Genomic DNA, 24,434 nt, shown 5'->3' on the forward strand with positions numbered 1-24,434 from the left:
AATTTCCATGCTCTGTTTGATGACTGTTATCCTGTCTCCTCCTTGGCCCTTCTTAATAGTATCTCCAGTTTCTGCCTGAACCCCTTTTAACTGTGGAAGATCAGAGGCAGTTGTGTTTATTTTTTGTTCTAGGAAGCATATTGATTCATTGTATATTCAGTGGAAATGGGATGTAATGAGGAAGAGCAGAGGGGATTAGCAAGCTTTATTACTTGCCCACACATTCACTGCCATTTTACACTTGTTACAACTCTACTGAAACTTTCTAGCAATAGTAATCATCCAGCTCCTAATGATCACACTGAAAGATAAGTTCTTGTGTGTCCTTTTGGTGACATTTGAAGCTATAAACTTCCCCTCCTTGAAATCCTCTTTCCCTGCATTTAGAAATCCATTTTTTCATTTGGAGATTCATTGTTTTTCCCATTTCTTAGATTTCATCGTCTTATTTTCCTTTTTTAGTTCATTTTTCTCTGGCTACTCCATGAAGCTGGCATTCTGTGGTCCTCTTTTATTTATACTCACTCATTCCAGTCTTTCCAGTAACCCTAGCCATTCCTATGGCACTGATAATTGTATCAGTGACACACAGATGTCTAGAATCTAGTTATTTCCTGAGCTCCAAACTTTTATTTCCAGGTATCTCAAATTTAACATGTCTCATATGTCCACTGATGCATCAGTTTAGCAAATATATATACACACACACACACATATACACACCCACATATATATATATATAAATAATCTGAAATTGGAAGGAGTGAAATTAAGGGGGACAGATTGGGAGGTACTCTTCTTTATAGGTGAGAGGTAATGATTAACATTATGATAAAATAAAAGAATCGGCATTGGCATCTAGCAATATGATCAATCAAAAATACCAAAGAGAACTCCCAACTAAATTGCTTATAAAATATATGTTAAAGTACAACACAGGATGCTAAAAAAAAAAAAAATAAGGAAATATCCAAGGGTACCAAAATGTCAGTAAAAAATATAACCAACCAACCACAAAGCACTTCAATTGAAACTAGATAGAGCAGAGAGCAAATATTGGCCTTGAGAGGAAGGCAGAACTACTCTGGTCTATCACCTTCAAAAGACTGGCTACACAAGTCTCAGGGTAAAGGTGCTAAGTCTGAGACTTCTGATTAAGCCAGGGGCTAAAATGTTCCCAGGTCATTAGTGCTCCTAACTTTGGAGGAAACAATTAAAAAAAATTCATGTCTGAATTAAAGCACTTTTGATAGAAGACACCAGGGTGCTCACAATCAAAGATCACCAAATACAAAAGAAAACAAGTCACTGTGATGGAAAATTAGAAAATAAACACAGATTTACTTCTCCAGGGATTTCAGATCATTGAATTATTAAATTTAGAAAATAACATAATTCAGCATAGATATATAAAGAATTAATGATGGGGAGCTAGGGAGTATAGCTCAGCAGTAAAGTGGTTGGTGTGCACAAGGCCTTGGGTTCAATCCCCAGTCTGTTAAGGGAAAAAAATGAAAATTAATAAATAAATTTTAAAAAATTTACAAAAGAAATAATGATGCAGTGAGAAATAAGCATTCAACAAGATACAATAAAAACTACCAAGTAGAATTTTTAAAGAATAAAATAGAACTTTTAGAAATGAAAAACTGAATTGAAGGTAAATAATAGGCACAAAGAATTAGAGAAGTAAAAGATGCATAAGTAAGGAGTTGTAAGTGTTGCACAGAGAGGCAAGAGATAAACATATAGAGAGGTTAAGCAATGCAGAGAGAACATGAAAAAGTCTAACATGTCTAATCAGGGAATTAAGTAAAAGGCTAAGAATTTCCAGAGCTGATAAATGATATGAATCAGTAAACACAAGAGGAACAATATATTAAGCAGGACAAGTCAAAAAGAATCTATAATTAGGCACATTTGTAATGGAAATGCAGAATTCCCTCCCCCCCCTTCAAAAATCTTAAGAACTGCCAGAGAGAAGACAGATCACCTACAAAGAATCTATAAATAACTGACAACAGACCTCTCAATGGCAACAATTGAAGATAGAAGACAGTAGAAACGTATCTTCAAATTACGGAGAGAAAACATACATTAATCTTGTAAAATTTAACAGTGGAACTCTCAACAATGAAAGCAAAATAAAGGCACTTTCAGATATACAAAAACTGAAAGCATTTACGACCTTCAATAAAGGGAATTCTAGAGAACAAATCTCAGGAAAAAGGAAAATGATCCCAGAAGGAAAGTCTGAGAAGCAAGAAGGAATGGCTTTTAAAAAAAAAAACAAACAACAAAAAAAACTGGTTAACATACAGGTAGATAAATACACAAATATACATGCACACAAACATACACAAATGTTTTTATATTCAGATCAGAAAATATTAATTGTCAATATCATGCAAATCAGAACGGAGTCAACATGCTAAAGTCTTTGGCTTTTTACACTGTTGAAAATATTAATGTTTGATTTTGGTAACTATGCATAGGCAAATTTCAGTAGTAACCATTAAAAGATTATAGATTGCTTAAACAGTACTACAGGTAGAGTAGGGGATGAGGGTAAGAGAACTGAAGAAGAAAAAAATTCAAGAAGTATCTAAAACAACAAAAAACAAAGGAACATAGGCAAATAGGACAGACAGAAAGCACAAAGGAAGAAGCAACAGCTCTTATAAAAATAATCATGTAAATAGACTAAACTCCCCAGTTTAAAGACAGATTCAGACCGGAAAAGTAAAATCCAGTTATATATTATTTATAAAAGCCACATCTAAATCACAAAGACAAAGAAGGTTAAAAGTAAAAGGCTAGAAGAAAATACATCAAACACTAATAAAAATTAATCTTAGGATATTTTTAAAGAAAATGTAAAACTTTGGAAAAAAGTTTGGCAGTTTCTTAAAACATTAAACACAGACATATAATTACACTCAATTCCACAGCAATTCCTAGAAATGAAACATCCCACAGAAGGAATTACATACACATATTCATAGGGACATTATTCATAATAGCTTAAAAGTAAAAACAGTCCTAAAGACAATTAACTGATGAATGAATGAACATGATATATCCAAACAGAATAACTTTCAGCAATAAATAGAAATGAAGTATTGAGACATAGTGCAACACAGATGAACTAAAAAAAATTATGTTAATAGTGAAAGAAGCAACATACCATATATTGTATGGTTCTATTTATATGAAATGTCCGCAAAAGACAAATCTACAGAGACAAAGTACATTAGTGGTTGAGTAGGGATGGGAACAGGGAGTGACTGCAAATGGGCATGAGGGATCTTCTTAGGATGAAGATGTTTTAAAATTAGATCAAAGTAATGGTTTACAAATCTGCAAATTTACTAAAAATCATTAAATTGTAGACTTAAATGAATAAATTTTATGGTAGATAAACCTTAATAAAGCTATCTTTTAAAAAAGCTAAGGTGGCTACATAACCAGATAAATGGTTTTTTAGAAAAAAATTATTAGAGATAGGAAGGGTAAGAACAAAACAGTCAAAGTTTCAAGTCTCCAGGAAGATGCAAAGATTCTAGAATTGGATGCATTTAATAAAAGACTAAAAAATATACAGAGCAAAATTCTGACAGAATTAAAATAAATGAGCCCACCAACAAAGAGGGAAATTTCAAAAGTTATCTCGGACTTTTTTGCTAAACCAAGCAGTAAGAAAAATTAGTAAAGAAAGAGAAGTCTTAAATAACATAGTTAAAAAACTGGATTTATTGGATATATAGAACTTTTCACTAAAAAATTAGCAAATACACATCTTTCTCAAACACATGGAATCCTTACAAAATTATATCATGTGGTAAGTAAAAAACCACGTCTCAATAAATTCTAAGGAATATATATATAATGAATATGTTAACTGCAGTTTTTGACAAAAAGATAAGCAATAAATCCATATGCATTTAGAAATTAAAGTCACTAGTCAAAGGAAAATCATAATATAAATTTTAAAATACTTAGAAATAAATGAAAAACTTGAGCAAACAAGACACTTGAATATTTATATTCATAGCTTTAAGTGCTTATATTAGAAAAGAAGGTTAAAAACTGATGAGCTAAATATCCCACTTAATAATTTAGAAAAACTAGTAGAATAATCTCAAGAAAACAGTGGAATAACATGTTTGACGTACTGGGCTAAAAGACCACACACTTAAAGAGTTGAAAGAATTAGCTAGCATGTACCAACAAGAACGGGGAGTTGGAATGGAACGCTGGATAAATAAGAATTCACTTCTGTGGATGACATTTTTTCAGGACACTGAATTCAATATCCTATCAAGGATCCAAAAGAATGCTTTAAATTGCTTCTGGAATTGCTCTTAGAAGCCTGGGGGAAAAAATGGCCAGTGAAAATGCTGAGTGCCACAGCAAACAGTACAAGAAGAAATAAAGTGGTTAGTAGAAGGAGAGGATGAGTATTTTTGCAGCCACAAGATGAGCTGCAGCGAGAGTGGATGCAGTTTATCTCAATAACCTCCTATTTTGTCCCCAATTTCCATGGAGTAGCTGCTCTCTGAACCTATGTGGGATAGCCAAAGAGTAGACAGTGGTAATCACCAGAATTCACCTCTCAGATCTCTGAACTTCAGGGGAAAAAAATATACCAACAGCTGTAGCTGCCATGTTCTGAAATTCATCACTGCATCTACATTGAGGCTAACAGTCCCCACAGGCTGCCCCCAGCCAATAAATGACACAGCAGGGATTTCTGGGAGACATCGACATGTCATTGCCCTTTGCCCAGCCTCATGAAGTCTGTGCATGAACAGCTTAGTGTTCAGCCAAACACTCAAGGTGATCCTTATGTAGATTTCTGGGGCTCGCTCTTTGCACAACACCTGCTTCTCTGGCAAATTCCAGCTGTCTTATCTTACCTGAACTCTGACCAAGTCAACAAAGTGCCATGTTCTGCTTGAGTTTCCCCTCCTTGCTCTCTGGTGTAAAAAATGCCTCCTATCACAAAATTGAGAGACTGTAAGACTGACATTGTTTGTCATTCTCAGGGATGACTGCCCACACTTTCAATCATTCCATCTCTAAAAATAAATTTTAAGTGTATTTTGTTCAGTTTAATAGTTGTCTGTGGTGATAGGCCAGCCTGTTACCAGTTAATCATCATAGCCGACAGCAGCAGGTCTCAGAAAAAATATCTTCAATAAATATTAAAACCCCATCAACACCACCAAGGGTAACAATAGTAACAGCAAGTATCACTGATTGAGGACTCTGTACTAGTTACTATTCTAAATACTATATATATATTAGTCCATGTAATCCTCACAGCATCCCTATCGGGTTGGTATTCTTATTATCCCCATTTTAACCAATGAGAAAACTCAAGCACAGAGACATTAAGTAAAGGCTGCCAGATAAAATATAGAACATTCAGTTAATATGAGTTTCAGATAGGTAATGAGTAATTCTTTTGTATAAGTATACCCGATGCAATATTTGGGGCATATGTATACAAGCATACCTTATTTTATTGTGCTTATTAGATATTGCATTTTTTTTTAAACAAACTCAAGGTTTGTGGCAACCCTGTATCAAGCAAGTCTATTGGTGCCATTTTTCTAACAACATTATTTTTAATTAAAGGTATGGACATTATTTTTAAGATACAATTATACTGCACACTTAACAGACTACTATATAGTATAACTTTTATATCCACTGGGAAACCAAAAAAATTGTGTGACTCACTTTATGATATTTGCTTTATTGCAGTGGTCTGGAACTGAACCCCACAAAACCTCCATGGTATGCCTGTACTAGAAAATTATTTATTATCTGAACTTCAAATTTAATGAGACATCGTTTACTTTTATTTGCTAAATAAATCTGACAACCCTACACTTGCTCAAGGTCCCATAGCTACTCACTCGTGCAGCAGAACTTGAAACCCAGGGAGTCTGCCTCCAAAACTTGCATCCTCTACCACAATGCGCCTCTAATCCCACTAGAAAAGAATGAATTATGTGCTGTAGGCATATAGTCCTTCTTCTTCACATCATGTCTCTGGTCCTTAGGTTTTCTGAATTCAAGATCAGAAATGCCATGTTGAATTCATTAAAAAGGAATGATCAAAGTTGTTTTAGCTATTCACCGTCTTTGTGTTTCCATACAAATTTTAAAAATTTTTGTTCTAGTTCTGTGAAAGATGCTATTGGTAATTTGATAATTGAATCTGTAAGTTGCCTTGGGTAGTATGGTCATTTTAATAATATTGAGTCTTCTAATCCAAGAAAACAGTATATCTTTCCATTGTTTGTGTCATCTTAGGTGTCTTTCACCAGTGTCATAAAGTTTTTGGGGTACAACTCTTTTGCCTCCTTAGGTTGGTTTATTACCAGGTTTTTTTTTTTTTTTTTTGACGCAGTGGTAAATGGGATTGTTTCCTTAATTTCTTTTTCTGACAGTTCATGGTTAGTGTATAGAAATGCAACAGATTTCTGTATATTAACTTTGTATCCTGAAACTTTACTGAATTAATTGGTGGGCTCTGGTAGTTTTCTGATACAGTCTTTAGGATTTTTTAAGTATAGTATCATGTCATCTGCAAACAGTGACATTTGCAGACAGTTTTACTTCTACTTTTTCAATTTGTATTCATTTATTTTTCTTCTCAGATTGCTATGGCAAAACTATGTTGAATATAAGTGGTGAGAGTAGGCATCCTTGTCTTATTCTTGATATTAGAGGAAATGCTTTCAGCTTTTCACCGTTGAGTATGATGTTAGCTGTGGGTTTGTCATATATGGACTTAATTATGTTGAGGTATGTTCCATCTATGCCCACTTTCTGGAGAGTTTTTATCATAAATGGATGTTGAATTTTATCAAATTTTTTTTTCGGCATCTGTTGAGATGATGATATGGTTTTTATTCTTAAATTTGTTAATGTGGTGTATCACACTGACTGATTTGCAGATATTGAAAAATCCCTGCATCCCTGGGATAAATCCCATTTGATCATGATGAATGACCCTTTTAACGTATTGTTGGATTTGGTTTGCTAGCATTTTATTGAGAGTTTTTGCATCTGTGTTCATCAGTGATATTGGTCTAATTTTCAGGCCATCTGCCCAATCAAAAAAATGGACAGAAGATCTAAATAGATGTTCTCCAAAGAAGATGTACAGATGGCCAACAGACACATGAAAAAATGCTCAATATCTGTAATTATTAGAGAGATGCAAATCAAAACTTACCTCATCAGTCAGAATGGCCATGATTAAGAAGTCTACAAATAATAAATGCTGGAGAGGATGTGGAGAAAAGGGAACCCTCCTACACTATTGTTGGGAATGTAAATTGGTGCAGCCACTATGGAGAATAGTGTGAGGGTTCCTTGAAAAATGACAATTAGAGTTACTGCATTATCCAGCAATCCCACTCCTGGGCATATATCCAGAGAAGAATAATTTGAAAAGATGCATGCACCCCAATGTTCATAGCAGCACTATCCACAATAGTCAAGATATGGAAACAACCTAAATGTCCATCTACAGATAAATGGATAAAAGATATATATAGATAGATACACACAAACACACACACACACACACACACACACACACACACACACACTGGAATATTGCTCAGCCATAAAAAAGAATGAAATAATACATTTTCAGCAACATGGATGGACCTAGAGATCATCATATTAAGTGAAGTCAGAGAAAGACAAATATCACATGATATCTCTTATATGTGGAATCTAAGAAAAAATGATACTAATGAACTTATTTATAAACCAGAAACAGACTCACAGACATAGAAAACAACCTAATGGTTATCAAAGGGGAAAAGGAGTGGAGGGATAAATTAGGAGTTTGGGATTAACATATATACACTACTATGTATAAAACAGATAATAAGGACCTACTATATGGCACATGGAACTATATTCAATATCTTGTAATAACCTATACTGGAAAAGAATCTGAAAAAGTATATGTGCACATATATATATAAATGAATCAGTGCTGTACACCTGAAACTAACACAACACTAAATCAACTATATGTCAATAATTTTTTTAAATAAAATTGCTTTGCAGTTGGGAAAAAAAGGAATCAAACAGCTTCCATGTTTGACTTTATACCACAGAAGAAACAAACCAGCTCCTTCTTTGGCTTTTATAGGATGTCAGGGACCCTACATTCCATCATTTTGAACCCTACAAATTTTAAAATTAGTATCATTCAAAAGTTAACATGAACTACACTGTCAGCTGTAAGTACATTCACTTTTATAGGGTGCTTGTAAGTATAGGGTGCAGAGCCCTCATCAATGGAATTAATGCCCTTACAAAAGAGTCCTTAGAGAGATTCCTAAACCCTTTCCATGTGAGGACACAGAGAGAAGGTGCTGGCTGTGAACTTGGACAAAGGTCCTCACCAGAACGTGACCATGCTAGTGCCTTGATCTTGGATTTTCCAACTTTCAGAACTATGAGAAATGAATTTCTGTTGTTTATAAGCCACTCTGTGGAATTTTCTTAAAACAAAAGCCCTTTTCCTTGCTCCTAGTAAGACCAGGGTCACACATACAGGGATGACATTCTCCAGTTTGAGGATGTTAGCTCTGTGCCTTGGAAGCTTGTGTTCATTCCTTACAAATAAGGTGACTCTGACATGAATTTACTGACTCCTGCTATGTCCTAGTTGGTATCTAATGATAGTTATACCAATGAAAAACTAGTACTGCACTAGCTCTTTTTAATAAAAATTAGCAAAGTACTTTTTAAAAATCATGGATGTATTTGGATTCATTTGCTATTTCAGTCCTGCTATTTTCCATGATTTTTAAAATAAGCAATCATAATTTTTATTTGTAGAATACCTTACAGATGTAAAAGTTTTCTGGTAGCTGCTTTATTGGATACAACACTTCCAAGAGATAAGAGAGGCAGGTGATTTCATTCCCCATTTTACAGACAAAGAACTTGTCACTTATTACTTAGTCTTTGGTAGAACTGGGGTGACTCCAGTTCTCTTTCAACTCACCAATCAGATGCTTAGATATAATTCAGAGGAAGTCAGATTCTTCTCTGCTTTGCATGTTACAACCCAGTAAAAAAATCTCCCAAATTCTATACAGTTTACCTCAGTCTCCACTTCCCATTAGGCCTGGAGATACTCTGCCCCTTGAGAAAAGCCTTTGTTCCTAGGGGTACTTAGCTTTGACATATTCCTCTTTGGAGCCTTTTTCTCTCTTACTTAACCTTCTTCTTCATTCTTCCTAATCTCTCTCTCTGTATCTCTAACTTTCTGCCCCAATAGTCTCTCTCTATTCCCTCTCTTCTTTCCTTCCTTTCTCCACTTCCTCCCTCCCTCCTCCTCCTCCCTCTCTCTTATGTTAACTATCACTTCAATGTTTGGATCTTAGCATTATCCAACCATATCATTCTGGTTTCTGCATGTACATTTAAGCATCGGCAATGTCACCTAATAGTCTTGTAATATTTCTCTCATGCTTACAAAGTATAAACTTGTATTTCCAAATCACATCTATAAACTTTTTATTTATTCTTGCAGGGGGATTAAGTTTGTTTACTTTTTAATGGTGGTACTGGGGACTGAACCCAGGACCTTGTGCATGCTAAGCATGTTTTCTACCACTGAGCTGTATCCTCCCCCAAAGTTTTAAAAGTTTGTTTTCAAATAATCCAATTAGAAAACAGACAAAGGACATGAAAAGATATTTCAGCACAGGATATACAGATGGAAAATAAACATATGAAAAGATCCTCAACATCATTAGTCATCAGGAAAATGCAAATAAAAACCACAATGAAACATCACTACACATCTACTATAATAGTTAAATAAAAAACAGTGACAGTGTTGGCAAGGATTATGAGAAAATGGAATTCTGACACATAGCTGGTAGGAATGCAAAATGACACAGTGACTCTAAAAACAGTGTGGCAGCTTCCTATGGAACTAAACACACACAGTCTAGCATATGGCTCAGCAAGCACTCCTGAGCATTTATCATACAGAAGTGAAAATTCACATCTACACAAAAATCTGTACATGAATGTTCATAAAAGCTTTATTTGTAATAGCCCCACCTGGAAAAAACCAAAATGCCTCTTGATAGGTAAATTCCAGAATTTCTTAAATTGTACTTTAAAGAATAACATTTCTTAGGAGAGTCAGATTTGCAGCTTTATAAATATGTTAAAAAGTAGTGCCCATTTAAACATTTCTAAGAAAAAAATTTCCCCAAAACAAACTAGTTTTTCATTAGACTAAAGGCCAAATAATGGAAGCCTGTGTCTTGGTTAGTGGTTGTTAAGGAGATTTAAGCACTTGATATCATATGGTTAGAGTCACAACTGTTAGAATGACATTAGTGAACAAAAGGTACTCAAGAAAACTGGTTTTACTCTCTTGCCCAAACCCTTATAGACTTAAAAAAAATTCTTTTTCTAAATACTTTCCATTTTTTCCAACATGAAAAATTCTTGAATTGCCACAATGCCTTTACGCCAGAGATAAGATTTGGTTGTTTTTAACTATGAACTTAATACACAAACATCTTCCCCTTTTCAAAATTCAAACAATGCAGATGAAGCAAAAATCCCCTCTGAACCACCTTCAATTCCCAAGCCAAGGTATAAACAGAGGTGAACACTTCTATTGCTATGGATTTGTCTTCTCATATCTTTCACTGTGCCTTTCTTTAATAGTAAGTATCAAAATAAATGGTTTAAAAACACAGTTTTAACAAGGGTTTCCCTTAGACATCTATATCCAGTGAGTAATCTCTGATATTCTTTCCTCTCAAGGAACACCTTTGTTTTATTAACCTCTTACTACTTAGCTGCTTCTCAATTGTCTGTTTATCTCTGAACACAGACACAGTGGAGCATTCTCAGCAAAGTGCTTCAGGCTAAAAACAGATGTTAATTAAAAATGCTGATAACAAACCATGGCACCTGTTGTTTCACACTTCTTTTGCCCAAGCCCGAGTCTGCCAAATCGCATCCTTTATTTCAATAATTCTCTGCAGCTTTTCTTCCATTCCAGCCGTAGGTCTTTCACTGTACTGATCATTTAGGCTTAACAGGAAAGCCATGTTCTACTTAGCAGACTTATCAGGACAACCACATACACATCAGCTCAGAGAACCCGATGTCACAGCTCTCAGTAAGAATGAACTGCATTCTAATGATGCATGTCAGTTGTCCAGATGTGATATCGCAACAGTTTTAACTCTAGGGACAGGAACTTAGTTAATCATTTAAATATATGTACCTCTTCTCTCCTGCAGATCTCAGTAGAGAGTTTTCATGGCAGGACAAGATGGAAGAAAGGAAGAAAACACATTTAGCATTGAGAAAGACCAGGTCAGAATTCATAGTGACCTTAATCATCTAGACATGTAGTCAGAAGAGATTAAAGTTCTTGAAGAGTAACTACAGGAAAGTCACTGAAAAGGAAATAAACTATATAAAAGTGATAAGATGGGGAAGGAGAATATGTCAGATTTACATAGTGGCTCATATAAAATAATAAAGCCTAAACAATGTAATACTGGCCAAAACAGCTAAGTGAGGTAATAAACAAATAAAGTGAAGTATACTGAAACTGATCACTAACTATTGGCCCTAAATTATACTAAGCATGGGGTTACAGCCTCAACAGATAAAACAAGATAAGAGCTTTGAGCTCTGTTCTGCACTCCCAGCATAGTGGGTGGCAGAAAGTGATGAAGTATTTGTTGACTGAATGAATGGTTTTATCAAAAACTAAAGAAAAATTTGGAGAAGATTCTGCCTACACTGTTCTTAGTGGTGAAAGACTGAATGTTCTCCTGTAATACTGGGAGTAAGAGAAGGATATCCACCTAACTACTCCTTTTCAGAAAAGTGCTGGAAGTTCTAGCCAGTGCAGTAAGAGAAGAAAGGGAAATAAAAGGAAATCTGCAAAATATCTCCTAAAATCAGTAACTGAATTCATCAAGACCACAGAATCAATCACCATAGAAATACCAATTGCATTTCTATATATAATAACAATGAACATGTGGACAATGAAATTAAAAATACAATACCATTTATAGTCTTTCAGGAAATATACTTACATGTAAATCTAACAAAATTGTATAGAATTTGTATGCTGAAAAGTACAAAATGCTGGTGAAAAAAATCAAAGACCTAAATAAATGGAGAGACATACCATATTTGTGGATTGGAAATTCAACATAGTAAAGATGCCAATTCTCCCAATATTTATATAAATAAGTAAAACACAATTCCTATCAAAATCAAAGCAAGATATTTTGTAGATTTAGAAAAGATCATGCTAAAATTTATATGGAAAGACAAAGGAATTAGAAAAGCAAAATATTTCGAAGAAAAAATTAAAATGAGAGAAAGCAGTCTACCTGATTTCAGGACTCATATTGTTACAGTAATCAAGACTCTGTAGTATTGACAGAAGGACAGATATATAGGTCAATGGAATAAAATAGAGAAACCAGATCTAGGCCCACACAGATATGCCCAACTGATTTTGACAAAGGTGCAAAAGCAATGCAATGGAGGAAGGATGATCTTTTCAATAAATGGTGCTGGAACAACTGGGTATCAGAGGGAAAAAAGAGAACCTTACCCCAATTCTCTCATTTATGCAGAAATTGATTCAAAATAGATTATGGTCTTAAAAATGTAAAAATGTAACACTATACAATTTTTAGAAAAAAAGATAAGACTAAGTCTTTAGTATATGGAAATAGGCAAAGACATAGACTTAATGCCTAAAGCACTATTAATAAAAGAAAAAAATCAATCTATGGACTTTATCACAATTAATCATTTTCACTCTGCCAAACAGCCTGATAAGAGGATAGAAAGACAAGCTACAGACTGGGAGAAAATACTTGGAAACCACATATCTGACAAAGGGTAAGTATCAGAATAAAGAACTCTCAAAACTTAATAGTTAAAAAAAAGGTTAGAAAATAGAGAAAAGATATTAAGAGACATTTCATCAAAATGGATCTACTAAGGTCAAATAATTGTATGAACAGATTTAACATCATTATCCATCTGGACAGTGGAAATTGAAGCCAAAAGGAGATACCACTACACACCTCTTAGAATGGCTAAAATATAAAACAGTGGCAACATCAAAAGCTGGTAAGATTGTGGAGAAATTAAATCATTCACTTATTGCTGGTGGGAACATAAAATACAGCCACTCTGAAAAAGACACTGACATTTTCTCAAATGACTAAACCTGTATCTACCATGTAACCCAACAACTTCACTCCTGGGCATTTATCTCAGAGGAATGAAAACATGTTCACATAAAAACGTGCACATGAATGTTTATAGCAGCATTATTCATAACAGCCCCAAACTGGAAACAACCCAGATCTACTTCAATCTTCAATGGATAAATGGTAAAACAAACTGTGGTAGATTCATACCATGGAATATTACACAGTAATAAAAAGAAGTGGATACATGCAACAATCTAGCTATTATGTAGCAATATTATGATTATGAATAGTATTAAATATGTCAGGGAAACATTTTTGTAAATGTTATTTGAATCTACAATAAACTGTGTGCCACTCTTCATGACTTATACTGATAAACCGTTAACTGTTCACTTAGGACTTGGAAAATATAGAACAAATTAAGTAGGAAAAGTCTACCTTAGGAAGAGAGACAATTTTTCTATTCAAAATGTGAAGGAAAAGCCAGGCTGGGCTAACAAGGTAACTCACAAATCTAAGTATCGGAATACTGATCTGAGTTCTGCTGGACTAACTCGTAAATCTAAGTTAATTAGTGTTGGTTTGCTGTTCATGTTTTTTTGCTAGCCAGCTGGATTTTCCAAAAGATACATCTGGCTTTGGAATGTTGGTTTGCTGCCTCCCTGCCTCCACTTTTGTGATAATGATGCTGCTAAAGCTATTCCATGCCTATTGGCCGAATACCTCAAGCTTGTACTTTACCCTATAAAACCTCATGCGCACGTCTTGGAGGTGCTCAGAGCTTCGGAGCAGAAGCCCCTCTGAGCCCGCCGGCGTGATACATCTGAGTACTCCAACCCTCCGAGTGGTGCTTGTTTCTTGGCTGGCCTGTCATTTCCATAACAAAAGGAGCCTGAGAAATATAGGATAATAAAATCTCAGAATTTAAAAGAATCTTAAAAATATGAGGAAATTGGATTAGGATCAAGAAGACACAGTAGAAGGATGTGGAATTCACCTATACCCACAAAAACATAAAAAATACATCTATATGTGGAAGAGTTTTCATTGAAAACTAACTGGAAACTGGCAGAAAGACTCCCATACAATTGAGGCTGTATGAAAGATCCACAGGGAATCGGGTAGGAAGGGAAGAGAAGTGATCATGTAGGGAGCTGTACACCTCAGAGGTGTAGTAAGCCCCTTAAAAATCACACCAAAAATAATAAAATACCTAGAAATAAACTTAACCGAAGAGGTTAGACTTAGATACTCTGAAAACTATAAAACACTGATGAAGGTAACTGAAAGTGATACAAAGAAGTGGGAAGATATCCTGTGTTCTCAGATTGGAAGAATTAATATTGCTGTATGTCCATACTACCCAAAACAACCTATAGATTTAATTCAATCACGATCAAACTACCCATGACATTTTTCACAGAACTGGAACAAATAATCTTAAAATTTACATGGAATCATAAAAGACCCCAAATAGCCAAAGCAACCATGAGAAAAAAGAACAAATCTTGAGGTATTATGCTCCCTGACTTTAGACTGTAATATAAAGTAATCAAAACAGCATAGTACTGGCCAAAAAACCGACACATAGATCAGTGGACCAAAATAGCTCAGAAATAAACCCACAACCCTATGGTCAATTAATCTGCAACAAAGTAGGCAAGAATATACAATGGAGAAAAGATAGTCTCTTCAATTAGCGGTGCTGGCAAAACTGGAGAGCTACGTGTAAAATCATGAGATTAGAGCATTTCCTCATACAATATAGAAAAATGAACTCAAAATGGATTAAAGACCTAAATGAAAGACTGGAGACCATAAAATTCCTAAAAGAGAAAGTAGGCAGACGACTCTTTGACATAAATCATAGCAATATTTTTTGGGATCTGTCTCCTAAGGCAAAAGAAATAAAAGCAAAAATAAACAAACAGGACCTAATTAAATTAAAAAGTTTTTGCACCATAAAGGAAACCAATGACAAAATGAAGATAACCTACTGAAAAGGATAAAATATTATCAAATGATGTGACCGGTAAGGGGTTAATATCCAGAATATACAAACAGTTCATACAGCTCAATATCAATAAAATAACCAAGTCAAAAAATGGGCAGAAGACCTGAATAGACATTTTTCCGAAGAAGATATACAGATCGTTAAAAGGCACATGAAAAAATGCTCAACATCACTAATTATTAGAGAAATGCAAATGAAAACAACGAGATATCATCTTACCATCTGTCAAACTAGCTATCAAAAATTCTACAAATAACAGATGTTGGAGAAAAGGGAACCCTTGGTCACTGTTGGTGGGAATGTAACTCAGTAGTCATTACGGAAAACAGTAAGGAGGCTCCTCAAAAAACTAAAACTAGAACTACCATATGATCTAGCATTTCCACTCCTGGGTATGTATCTGGAAGAAAAAACCCTGAAATCACTAAATTTGAAAAGAAACGTGTGTCCCAGTGTTCACAGCAGCATTATTTACAGTAGCCAAGATATGGAAGCAACCCAAATGTCCATCAGCAGATGAATGGATAAAGAAGATGTGGTTGTATATACAGTGGAAGCCATTAAAAATAATGAAATTCTGTCATTTACAGCAACATGGATGTATGTAGAGAATGTTATGCTTAGTGAAATAAGTCAAAGACAATCTGTGTTACTACTTATATGCGGAATGTGAAAAACAAAAGAAATAAATGTATAGATACAAACTCACAGATACAGAAAACAAACTAGTGGTTACCAGTGGGGAGAGGAAAGGTGGGATGTAAAATAGGGGTATGGGATTAAGAGATACAGATTACTATATATCAAATAGATAAGCAACAAGGATATACTGTACAGGACAGGGAAATATAGCCATTATTTTGTAGCATGTTTTAAATGGAGTATTGTAGCATGTTTTAAATGGAGTATAATCTATAAAAATATGGAATCACTACACTGTACACCTGAAACTAGTTTAAATTGTAAATACTAAATGTCAATAAAAGAATACATCAGTGGGAGGTTATAGCTCAGTGTAGCGTGCGTGCTTAGCGTGCAGGAGGCCCTGGGTTCAATCCCCAGTATCTCCATTAAAATAAATAGGTAAATAAATAAACATAATTACCTCCCCCAAAACAAAAACAAACAAAAATAATAAATTAATCTTTAACAGTTACACTAAATAAAAATGAGGAAATCTCACTTAGTCCCACTTCCTCCATCAAGTCTATGATAAATTTCCTGTGAGTTTGATAAGTTTTGAGTTGTTTAATTTTAAAAAGAGGCATTTCCTTCTAAGACATGCATTCTCAATGGGACCAGTATCACCTTTGAGGGGGCAAAAACTTGGTTTTTAGTGATTACAAAAATATTAGCTATTACAATAGTTTGTGGCCCTCCAAAGCTTAACCTTACCTGACAAATATTATTCCTCTGAATTTATGTTGTTAGGAAGAAATTAATTCATTTAATGTAATTTTTTTTCTCCTTGGGGTGGCAATAATGAGGAAAGGTTGGAAATACTGTTCTAAAAGATCATTTCATCCATCTTCATCTAATTAAACCTCTACAATACCATAATCAATAATAGCATTCATGGGTCCTTATTATGTGCAAGATTGTACCATATACTTTTGTTAGAGATTTTTGTATTAATTCTAACAGTATCCCAATGTAGTAGATACCATTATTAGCCTTATTTACAAATCAAGAAACTGAAGCTAAGGAACAATAAGAATGTGCCCATTTTCAAAATTCTCTGCTGCTACCCTCCTACACTGCACAGACCCTCCATGCCAGTAAAAGTCTCCTCTTTTATCAAATACCTCTAGAAAAGAGGAACTTATCTGTTGAAGTGGTTCAGTTTCATGATGATGAAGGGCACAGACTTTGAGGTTAGATGGACTCGTTAGAATTCTGGTCTGCCACATATTATATATAATTGTTGAGCAAGTTACTTAATCTCTATGAATATCCTTGGCTATAGAACAAGGATAATATATGCTTACATACTATGATGTGAAGATGAAATGTGATCAAGTTTCTAAAGCCCTTAGCTTTAACTGGCACACATTAAATAGTAACCATTCACAAAATAATACAAATAGCCTATATATATATATATCTCATATATATATGAAAATGTATGCAATTACCATTAGTAAAAAAAAGAATTAATATTAAAGCAGGTTGGGGACAGATTGTATACAGGAAATCTCTATTGAAACAATAAAGTTTATTATTTAAAATTTTTTTTCAATAAGAAGACAGATTTTAATACATAAAAAATTAAAACAGGAAGGCGTTAGATTTTACCCCTTTAACTGTCAGTGCTTTGAGATACTATTTCAACTATGAGTATGATGAATAATTTCACAAAATAGTGACAGGGACATTTGACAAAACATACCAAGAATCTTATAAATATGAATAACTTCTGACTTGGAAATTCCCTTACAAGAATTCATTCTCAGGAAATAATCAGATAAATGTGTAAAGATGTGTGTGTCTGCATGTGTATCTTATCATATCTATGAATATGATGTCTATTATAGCATTCTTTATAGAAGCAAAAAATTGGAAATAGTCCACACCCATAGATAGGAGGATGGGTGAATAAATTATGGTGGTACATCTTTATAATGCATGATGTGGGTCTACATTTACTGACACGAAAAGAAGGCAATTATATTGTGAAAAAGAATCATGTATTACTTCTACAATCAGAAGATGGAAAAAATGTAGCTTAGTGTTCTTAAAAACTATAATGACAATGCACAGGCCTGTGGATCAGGAAAAGCTAAATTCATGGGAGGGCTTTAGGTTTAAACAACATGTATTTATGAAACCTATGAACTAAAAGACAAATATATCTTCTCATAGCAGTAACCACATGTGACCAGAGTGTTCACCAAAGATTTCACCATGTCTTTTTTTCAGCCATTTCAATAGGAACTGAATGTTACTTATCCTGTCTCCTCTAGAAGACAACAGACGGGTATCAATACTTACTATAAATGGAAATAAAGCTATATTATCTGTTCATAATTCTTTGAATTCTGTTAAGCTTAAATATAGAACAAAAGATTAAAGAATAATTAAAGTTATGTCTATACTGTATCAAACACAAAGTAAACAAATATATTTCACATAAAGGTAGACATTCTGAGACATTTATTGAGGTTCATTTGTTATATTATATCATAGTCTTTCCTTTAGCTATGTGACCTGCAGATGTAATAAAATCTGTCTAATTGTTGACTGTATCTTCTTTTGTGTGTCTTTTTTCAGACCCCAACAGTGTAGAATACCTAACAAAGCAGAATTTCTCCTAGACTTCATAATGTGCTTGTGAGCATCAACAACCAAGAGTCATCATGTCTCTCTTATCAGCCACAATCTGCGTGCCATGCATGTCCTTCACTCTCTGATAAGACATCTTTGATTTTTGCTGTGTTGGTAAAGACTCTCCTCACACCACAGCTGTAATGTAGCTCTAACTTTGTTACACAGTCCATGTTACAGGTTTGTGGTCATCTCTAGTACATTCCAACTGCGGCTGGGTGCTATACTCAAATGTACTTTAAAGACCATTTCTTTAATATAGTGAATGTGAGTAAGTCCTAGTGTCTTTTAATCCCTTTCATTTGCCAAACTAAAGAAAGACTTCCTGATAAGAAGCATCAGCCGAGGCCAGTCTGGGGTTTGAGGTCAGCAACTGTCTTGATCAGAAGTGCTGAGTCTGCAGACACAGTTGACTTATTTATAAATGTGGCCTTTCACCCATGCCCTAGTATATCACTCACTGAATAAAAGTAACAGAGAAGACAGTGGGGAGTTACATGCAAGAGAAAATGAGCAACAAGCAACTTTGAATAGAACTAAATTTAGGCACAAAACAAATTTTGTACATCACAATTGAAAATAATAATGACTAGGGTGAAAGAAAAGTCTCAAGATTCATCCATTCAATATGATGCCTAATAAGCAGACTATCCCTACTCTTAGCTCCATCTCTACAATGAATCTAGTCTATTTCTCTCACACTGGACAAAAGAGAGTTCTTAAGCCACTACAGTAATTCAAGTGGAAGAGAGTGGTTATTATGACAGCTTTTCAAATAATCTTGGCTTTCCTCTTAACAATGCACTTTTTACCCATTTAGATTTTTAGACATAATATCTGAACAAGAATGTGAGCAATATAGGGAGGCAATGATGTAAGGAAAGCCACACTGCCAAGTGCAAAACATTTTGGATGTTTTGGGCCACACCCCTGGCTCATAGCCCTGATTAACTGTGAAAAGGGAACCTTCAGGAAGAAGAGCAAAGTGTGCCAAATTTGTTCACAAAATGGCCTTCAAGTTATTTGTACCTGCCCTCTGCCAATTTTGTCTGGTTTCCCACTTTACTGATTAGTATCACCACCTTTTTTCAAATTGTCATTATGGTGGAGGGCCCCTCACCCTTTGGCAGGAATCCAAGGTGCACCTCTGCCCGGTTTTCCTTCCCAACCAGCCCTAACTGGGCCCACATGAAAACAAGCTCCTTCATCTATGAAAGCACATCTAGCTGCTTTCCATTAAAGGCCTTGTTCTCTTCTGCTTATTTTCCCTTTTTGCTCTTTCATCTTTTCCTTAAACAAAGGTCTGTTTAAATGTATGTGGGCTACTTTCCAGGGCTAAACAATCCTTAAATCTGAGTACCATATCAAAGAAAGAAAAAGTCTCTTAGAAGGCCATCATAGTGAATCAGTTCTTAGAATTTTTTTCTTTAAAATTTCATGTACCCAGTGATTACAACTGTGTAAATAAATACACATTTGAAAAAAGGACCTAAAAAAAAATGAAGAAAAAGTGGTGTAAGTAGTGATGGAACCTCACTTCTTAAAAACACCTTGGAATTGTGGCTTACTTTGTGGGAAAAATGATCATTTGTAATTTAATTTCTTTAACTGTTATGGAGCTATTCAGATCTTCTATTTCTTTTTAGTTAATTTTGGTTATTTTTATTTCTCTAAGAAATTTGGCATTTCACTTGATTTATCAAGTTTGTTGTAATGAAGTTGTTCATACTATTTCCTTTATTTCAGTTTTTTAAATCTCTGGTATGTCTATCATTAGGTCCCTTTTATATCCCTAATATTGGTCACTATTTTCTATTTTACTTATCTTGTCAAAGAAAAGATGCTTAGCTTTATTAATCCTCTTCTATAATTTTTTTACATTAATTTTTGAACGTATCTTTATTATTTCCCTCCTACTAATTTTTTAGCTTCACCTTACTAATGTTTTTAATTTCTTAAATTGCATGGTTCTTTTTCAAAACTGAAGTATAACCTACTGTTGCAGTGATTTAATATCTCTGTACATTACAAAATGATCACCACAGTAAGTCTAGTTACCATCTGTCCCCATATAAAGTTATTATAATATTTTGACTATATTCCCCATGCTGTACATTTCATCCCTAAGACTCATTTATTTTCTAACTAGAAGTTTGTACCTATTACTCTCCTTCACCTATGTTACTCATTCCCCCTCCACCTCCTCTTTGGCTACCACCTTTGTTCTCTGAATCTGTAAGTCCATTTCTGTTTTTTCATGTGTGTTACATTTGTTTTGTTTTTTAGATTCCACATATAAGAAAAATCATGGTATTTGTCTTTTTCTGTCTGACTTATTTCACTTAGCATAATACCTTCAAGGTCTATCCACGTTGTTCCAAGTGGCAAGGTTTCATTTTTTATGACTTCGTAATATTCCATTGTATTAACATATACCACATCTTCTTTACCCATTCATTTATTGATGGACATTTAGGTTGCTTCCATATCTTAGCTATTGTAAATAATATTTCAAACTGCATGGCTCTTTAGTTTTGAGTCTTTCTTCTGCTCTAATATCAACATTTAAGGCTATGTATTTCCCTTTATAACTCTGTCTCAGAAATCACCTCTGAATTCCTTAAACTGAATATGTTCAAAACCAATCGTGTGACCTTTTCCCACTACCTGTTCTTTCTTCAGTCTTACCAGTAGTGTCAATGGCAACTCCATCTTTCTAGTTGCTGAGATCTAAACACTTGAAGTCATCCTTGACTTATCTATCATATTCTTTGTCCAATTTGTTGGCAAATGCTGTTAGCTAACCTTCAATATGTCCAAACTCCAACCACTCTGTCCTCATCTCTTGTGCTACTGGTCTGCTCTGTATGGCCACCATTTCTCATTCAATTACTGCAATAGCCTCCCAAATGGTCTCCTTGCCCTTGCCCTTCAAAGGTCTATTCTTAACATAGCATTGGAGTGATTCATTCACTGGTTGGTTCCAAATCATCTATTTACTTCCCTTATTATTCACGAGAAAAATTTCAATTCCTTACAATAGCCAACAAAAGTCCTATATTACTGAGCCACCTGCTACCCCTCTGACCCAGTCTCTTGCTATTCTGCCTCTCATTCACTGTTCCAGCCAAACTGTGAGGATTTAACTCGTATTTCACCTTCTTAATGAGGCCTCACCACCCCATAGTCCCTAGTTTCTGTTGCTTCTTTGTTCTCCTTCATGGTACATATTACTACCTAACATTCAATATATTTTACCTGCTTATTTACATGTTTCCTTCACTAAACATAAACTTTATGATGTCATAGATTTTTTTTGTATGTCTCTGTTTTGTTAATTGCTATATCTTACCTCTAACTATAGTGCCTGGCATGTGGCACTCAGGTATTGTTAAGTAAGTATAACTGATCCTTTGAAATTTTCATGGACTTTATGGCCAGAACAAGGTCAGTTTAAAAAAAGTGTTTTTGATTGCTCATAAAAAAAAGTATAATCTCCAGTTGTATACAGTACTGTATACATGTCTGTTAAATCAAGCTTTTAATTATATTATTCTATTCTCTATTTCCTTATTGATACTTTGTTCACTGAATCTATCAATTACCACAGGAAGGGAATTAAAATCTCTAACTATGAAAGTGGAGTCATCAATTTTTATTTTATGTGTTCTTAATATACAGTTAGAATTGTTATATCTTCCTTGTGAATTGACTTTTATATCGATATGGATCTCTGGTAATCTCTACTAATGATTTTGCTTTAAAGACTATTTATGTAACATGACTAGCTCTCTTTTAGAAATTCACCTACTATACTTTTTTTCCATTCTCTAGCTTTTAAACTTTCTGTTTTAGGTATCTCTTGTAAAAACTTAGGGAAAAATCTGTTTCAACAATCTCTGCAAGTGAAAATTTTAACCCACTGACATTAACAATGATTATTGATTTTTAGATTTCACTTCTACTACCTCATTATGTGTTTTCTGTTTTTCATCCTTTTTTCTATGTTTCCTCCCCTTTAATGCTGTACTCTCTCCCTAATTGTTGCCTCTTTTGGGGTTGAACTTTCTTTTCCTCATCCAACATTTTCACTCTGAAAATTATATACTCTATTTCCATTCTTTTAGTGACTACCCTAGAAATTCCACCATGTATATATTTTACTTAACAAGACCTAGTACTAACAAGTATCTCTACCTTCCTCCTGAAAAATCAAAGACCTCAGAGTTCTTTAACTTCTTCACTCCTCTTCTGATTTATATGTTGCCACTGTCTTAACTTTTTAATCTTAACTTTATCTTACCTATTTTATGTTAACTTTTAACCACTTAGATTAGATACTAGTGTTTATGTTTTATATGATTAATTTTTCTTTAGGTTCCCACAAGTTCAACATTATTCTTTGCCTACCATTCTTTCTTGTATCTCATACCTTCCTTCCTTCTAGTTCTCTCAGGGAAGATGCCGCTCTTCAAGGGTCTTAGTTTGATGTGGGGAATGTCTGATCCAATCTCCCACTCTGCTTGAGCCCTAGGCTTTGTCTCCAATCCTCTGAGTACACAGCCTTTATAAACCAAGCACCTCACTGACAGGTGCCAGCAGATGCCCTTGAGGCACTTTGCTTACTCTTGTGGAATCCAGCATCCTTGTCATTTCAACTTTTGAGTGTTTCCCTTAGCTTCCTTCCAGCTCAACCATGCTTTAAACAAAAATTTTAAATATAATACCTATTAAATGGATGATCTGACCAGAAAGTTTTTCTCTGCAGATAATTCTGAGTCCCTAAATATCCTGAGGTAACTGTTCTTTGGACTGTGTATAATTGTTTTATTTACATCATGCTCCATTAGTGAAAAGTAAAATTTAAAAAGCCATTTATAAATCAAATTGGTTAACAACTTTTTAGTCGCAAAACAGTTTATTTTTGACTAACATATATATTTTGCATAAGCCAAGTGCCATTTCTAAAAGACTACTTTTTTCCTGATTTCTAAGTATAAATATTGACTCTAACATAATATATATTATTCTCCAACATATTATAAAAATTTTCAAACATCCAGGAAAGTTGACAGAACATATATTTTTACCACTTGGATTTTATCATCATTTTACAGTACTGTTTTATCACATATCTATACAACTCCCTTTCTATCCATCAGTTCATCTTATTTTTTTGTTGCAGTGCCAAGGAAAATGCAGACATCAATACATTTTCCAACCACTATTTCATAAACATGATATTTTTACTTCTAGACAATAAAGCTCCCTTTCCCAACATTTTGTTTACTATTTCATAAATGTTTAAAAAACATGACTCTCTGTGCCACAATCACATAATACCATTTGGGTCAGAAAATAATAGTCTTATTGTTAATAGGGGAAATAAACAAGTAAAACTGAATTAACTACTAGTCCTTTATAATCTATTTCAATGTTAGTAAAATAAACTTCATATGTAGCACATTCATTTGAAATGTTTTGCCTTTTTATTTCATCAATATCTAGGAATTCCTATTATAGTTTCCCTATTTGTTTATAATAAAAAGCTCTTACTTGTTAATACTTCCCTATTCAGTAATTCTGGAGGACTGTTCAATTTCATGGAGGCAGAGGTGAATAATCACCTTCTGAACTTAGTTTAGGCAAAGTTGCATGTGCCTTCTGTGATACTGTGATTTATAATAAGCAATATATATTTGACCTTTGTCCTGTTTGTGACATGGAGCTCCTAAAAAGTCTTTGGAATTTCGTAAGTGATAAGGAGCCAAAAAGGTGAAAGTAAAAAGTTTTCTGTTATTCATAACAAG

General features: G+C 34.2%; 1 protein-coding gene across 11 annotated transcripts in view; it reads right to left on the minus strand.

The window, feature by feature from the left end:
• Nucleotides 1-24,434, minus strand: part of WDPCP (WD repeat containing planar cell polarity effector) — a 287,957-nt gene that overhangs the window by 120,835 nt on the left and 142,688 nt on the right. The gene's annotated exons all lie outside the window — the stretch shown is intronic.

Source organism: Camelus ferus, chromosome 15, assembly GCF_009834535.1.
Source record: "Camelus ferus isolate YT-003-E chromosome 15, BCGSAC_Cfer_1.0, whole genome shotgun sequence".
In the NCBI taxonomy this organism is placed as follows: Eukaryota; Metazoa; Chordata; class Mammalia; order Artiodactyla; family Camelidae; genus Camelus; species Camelus ferus.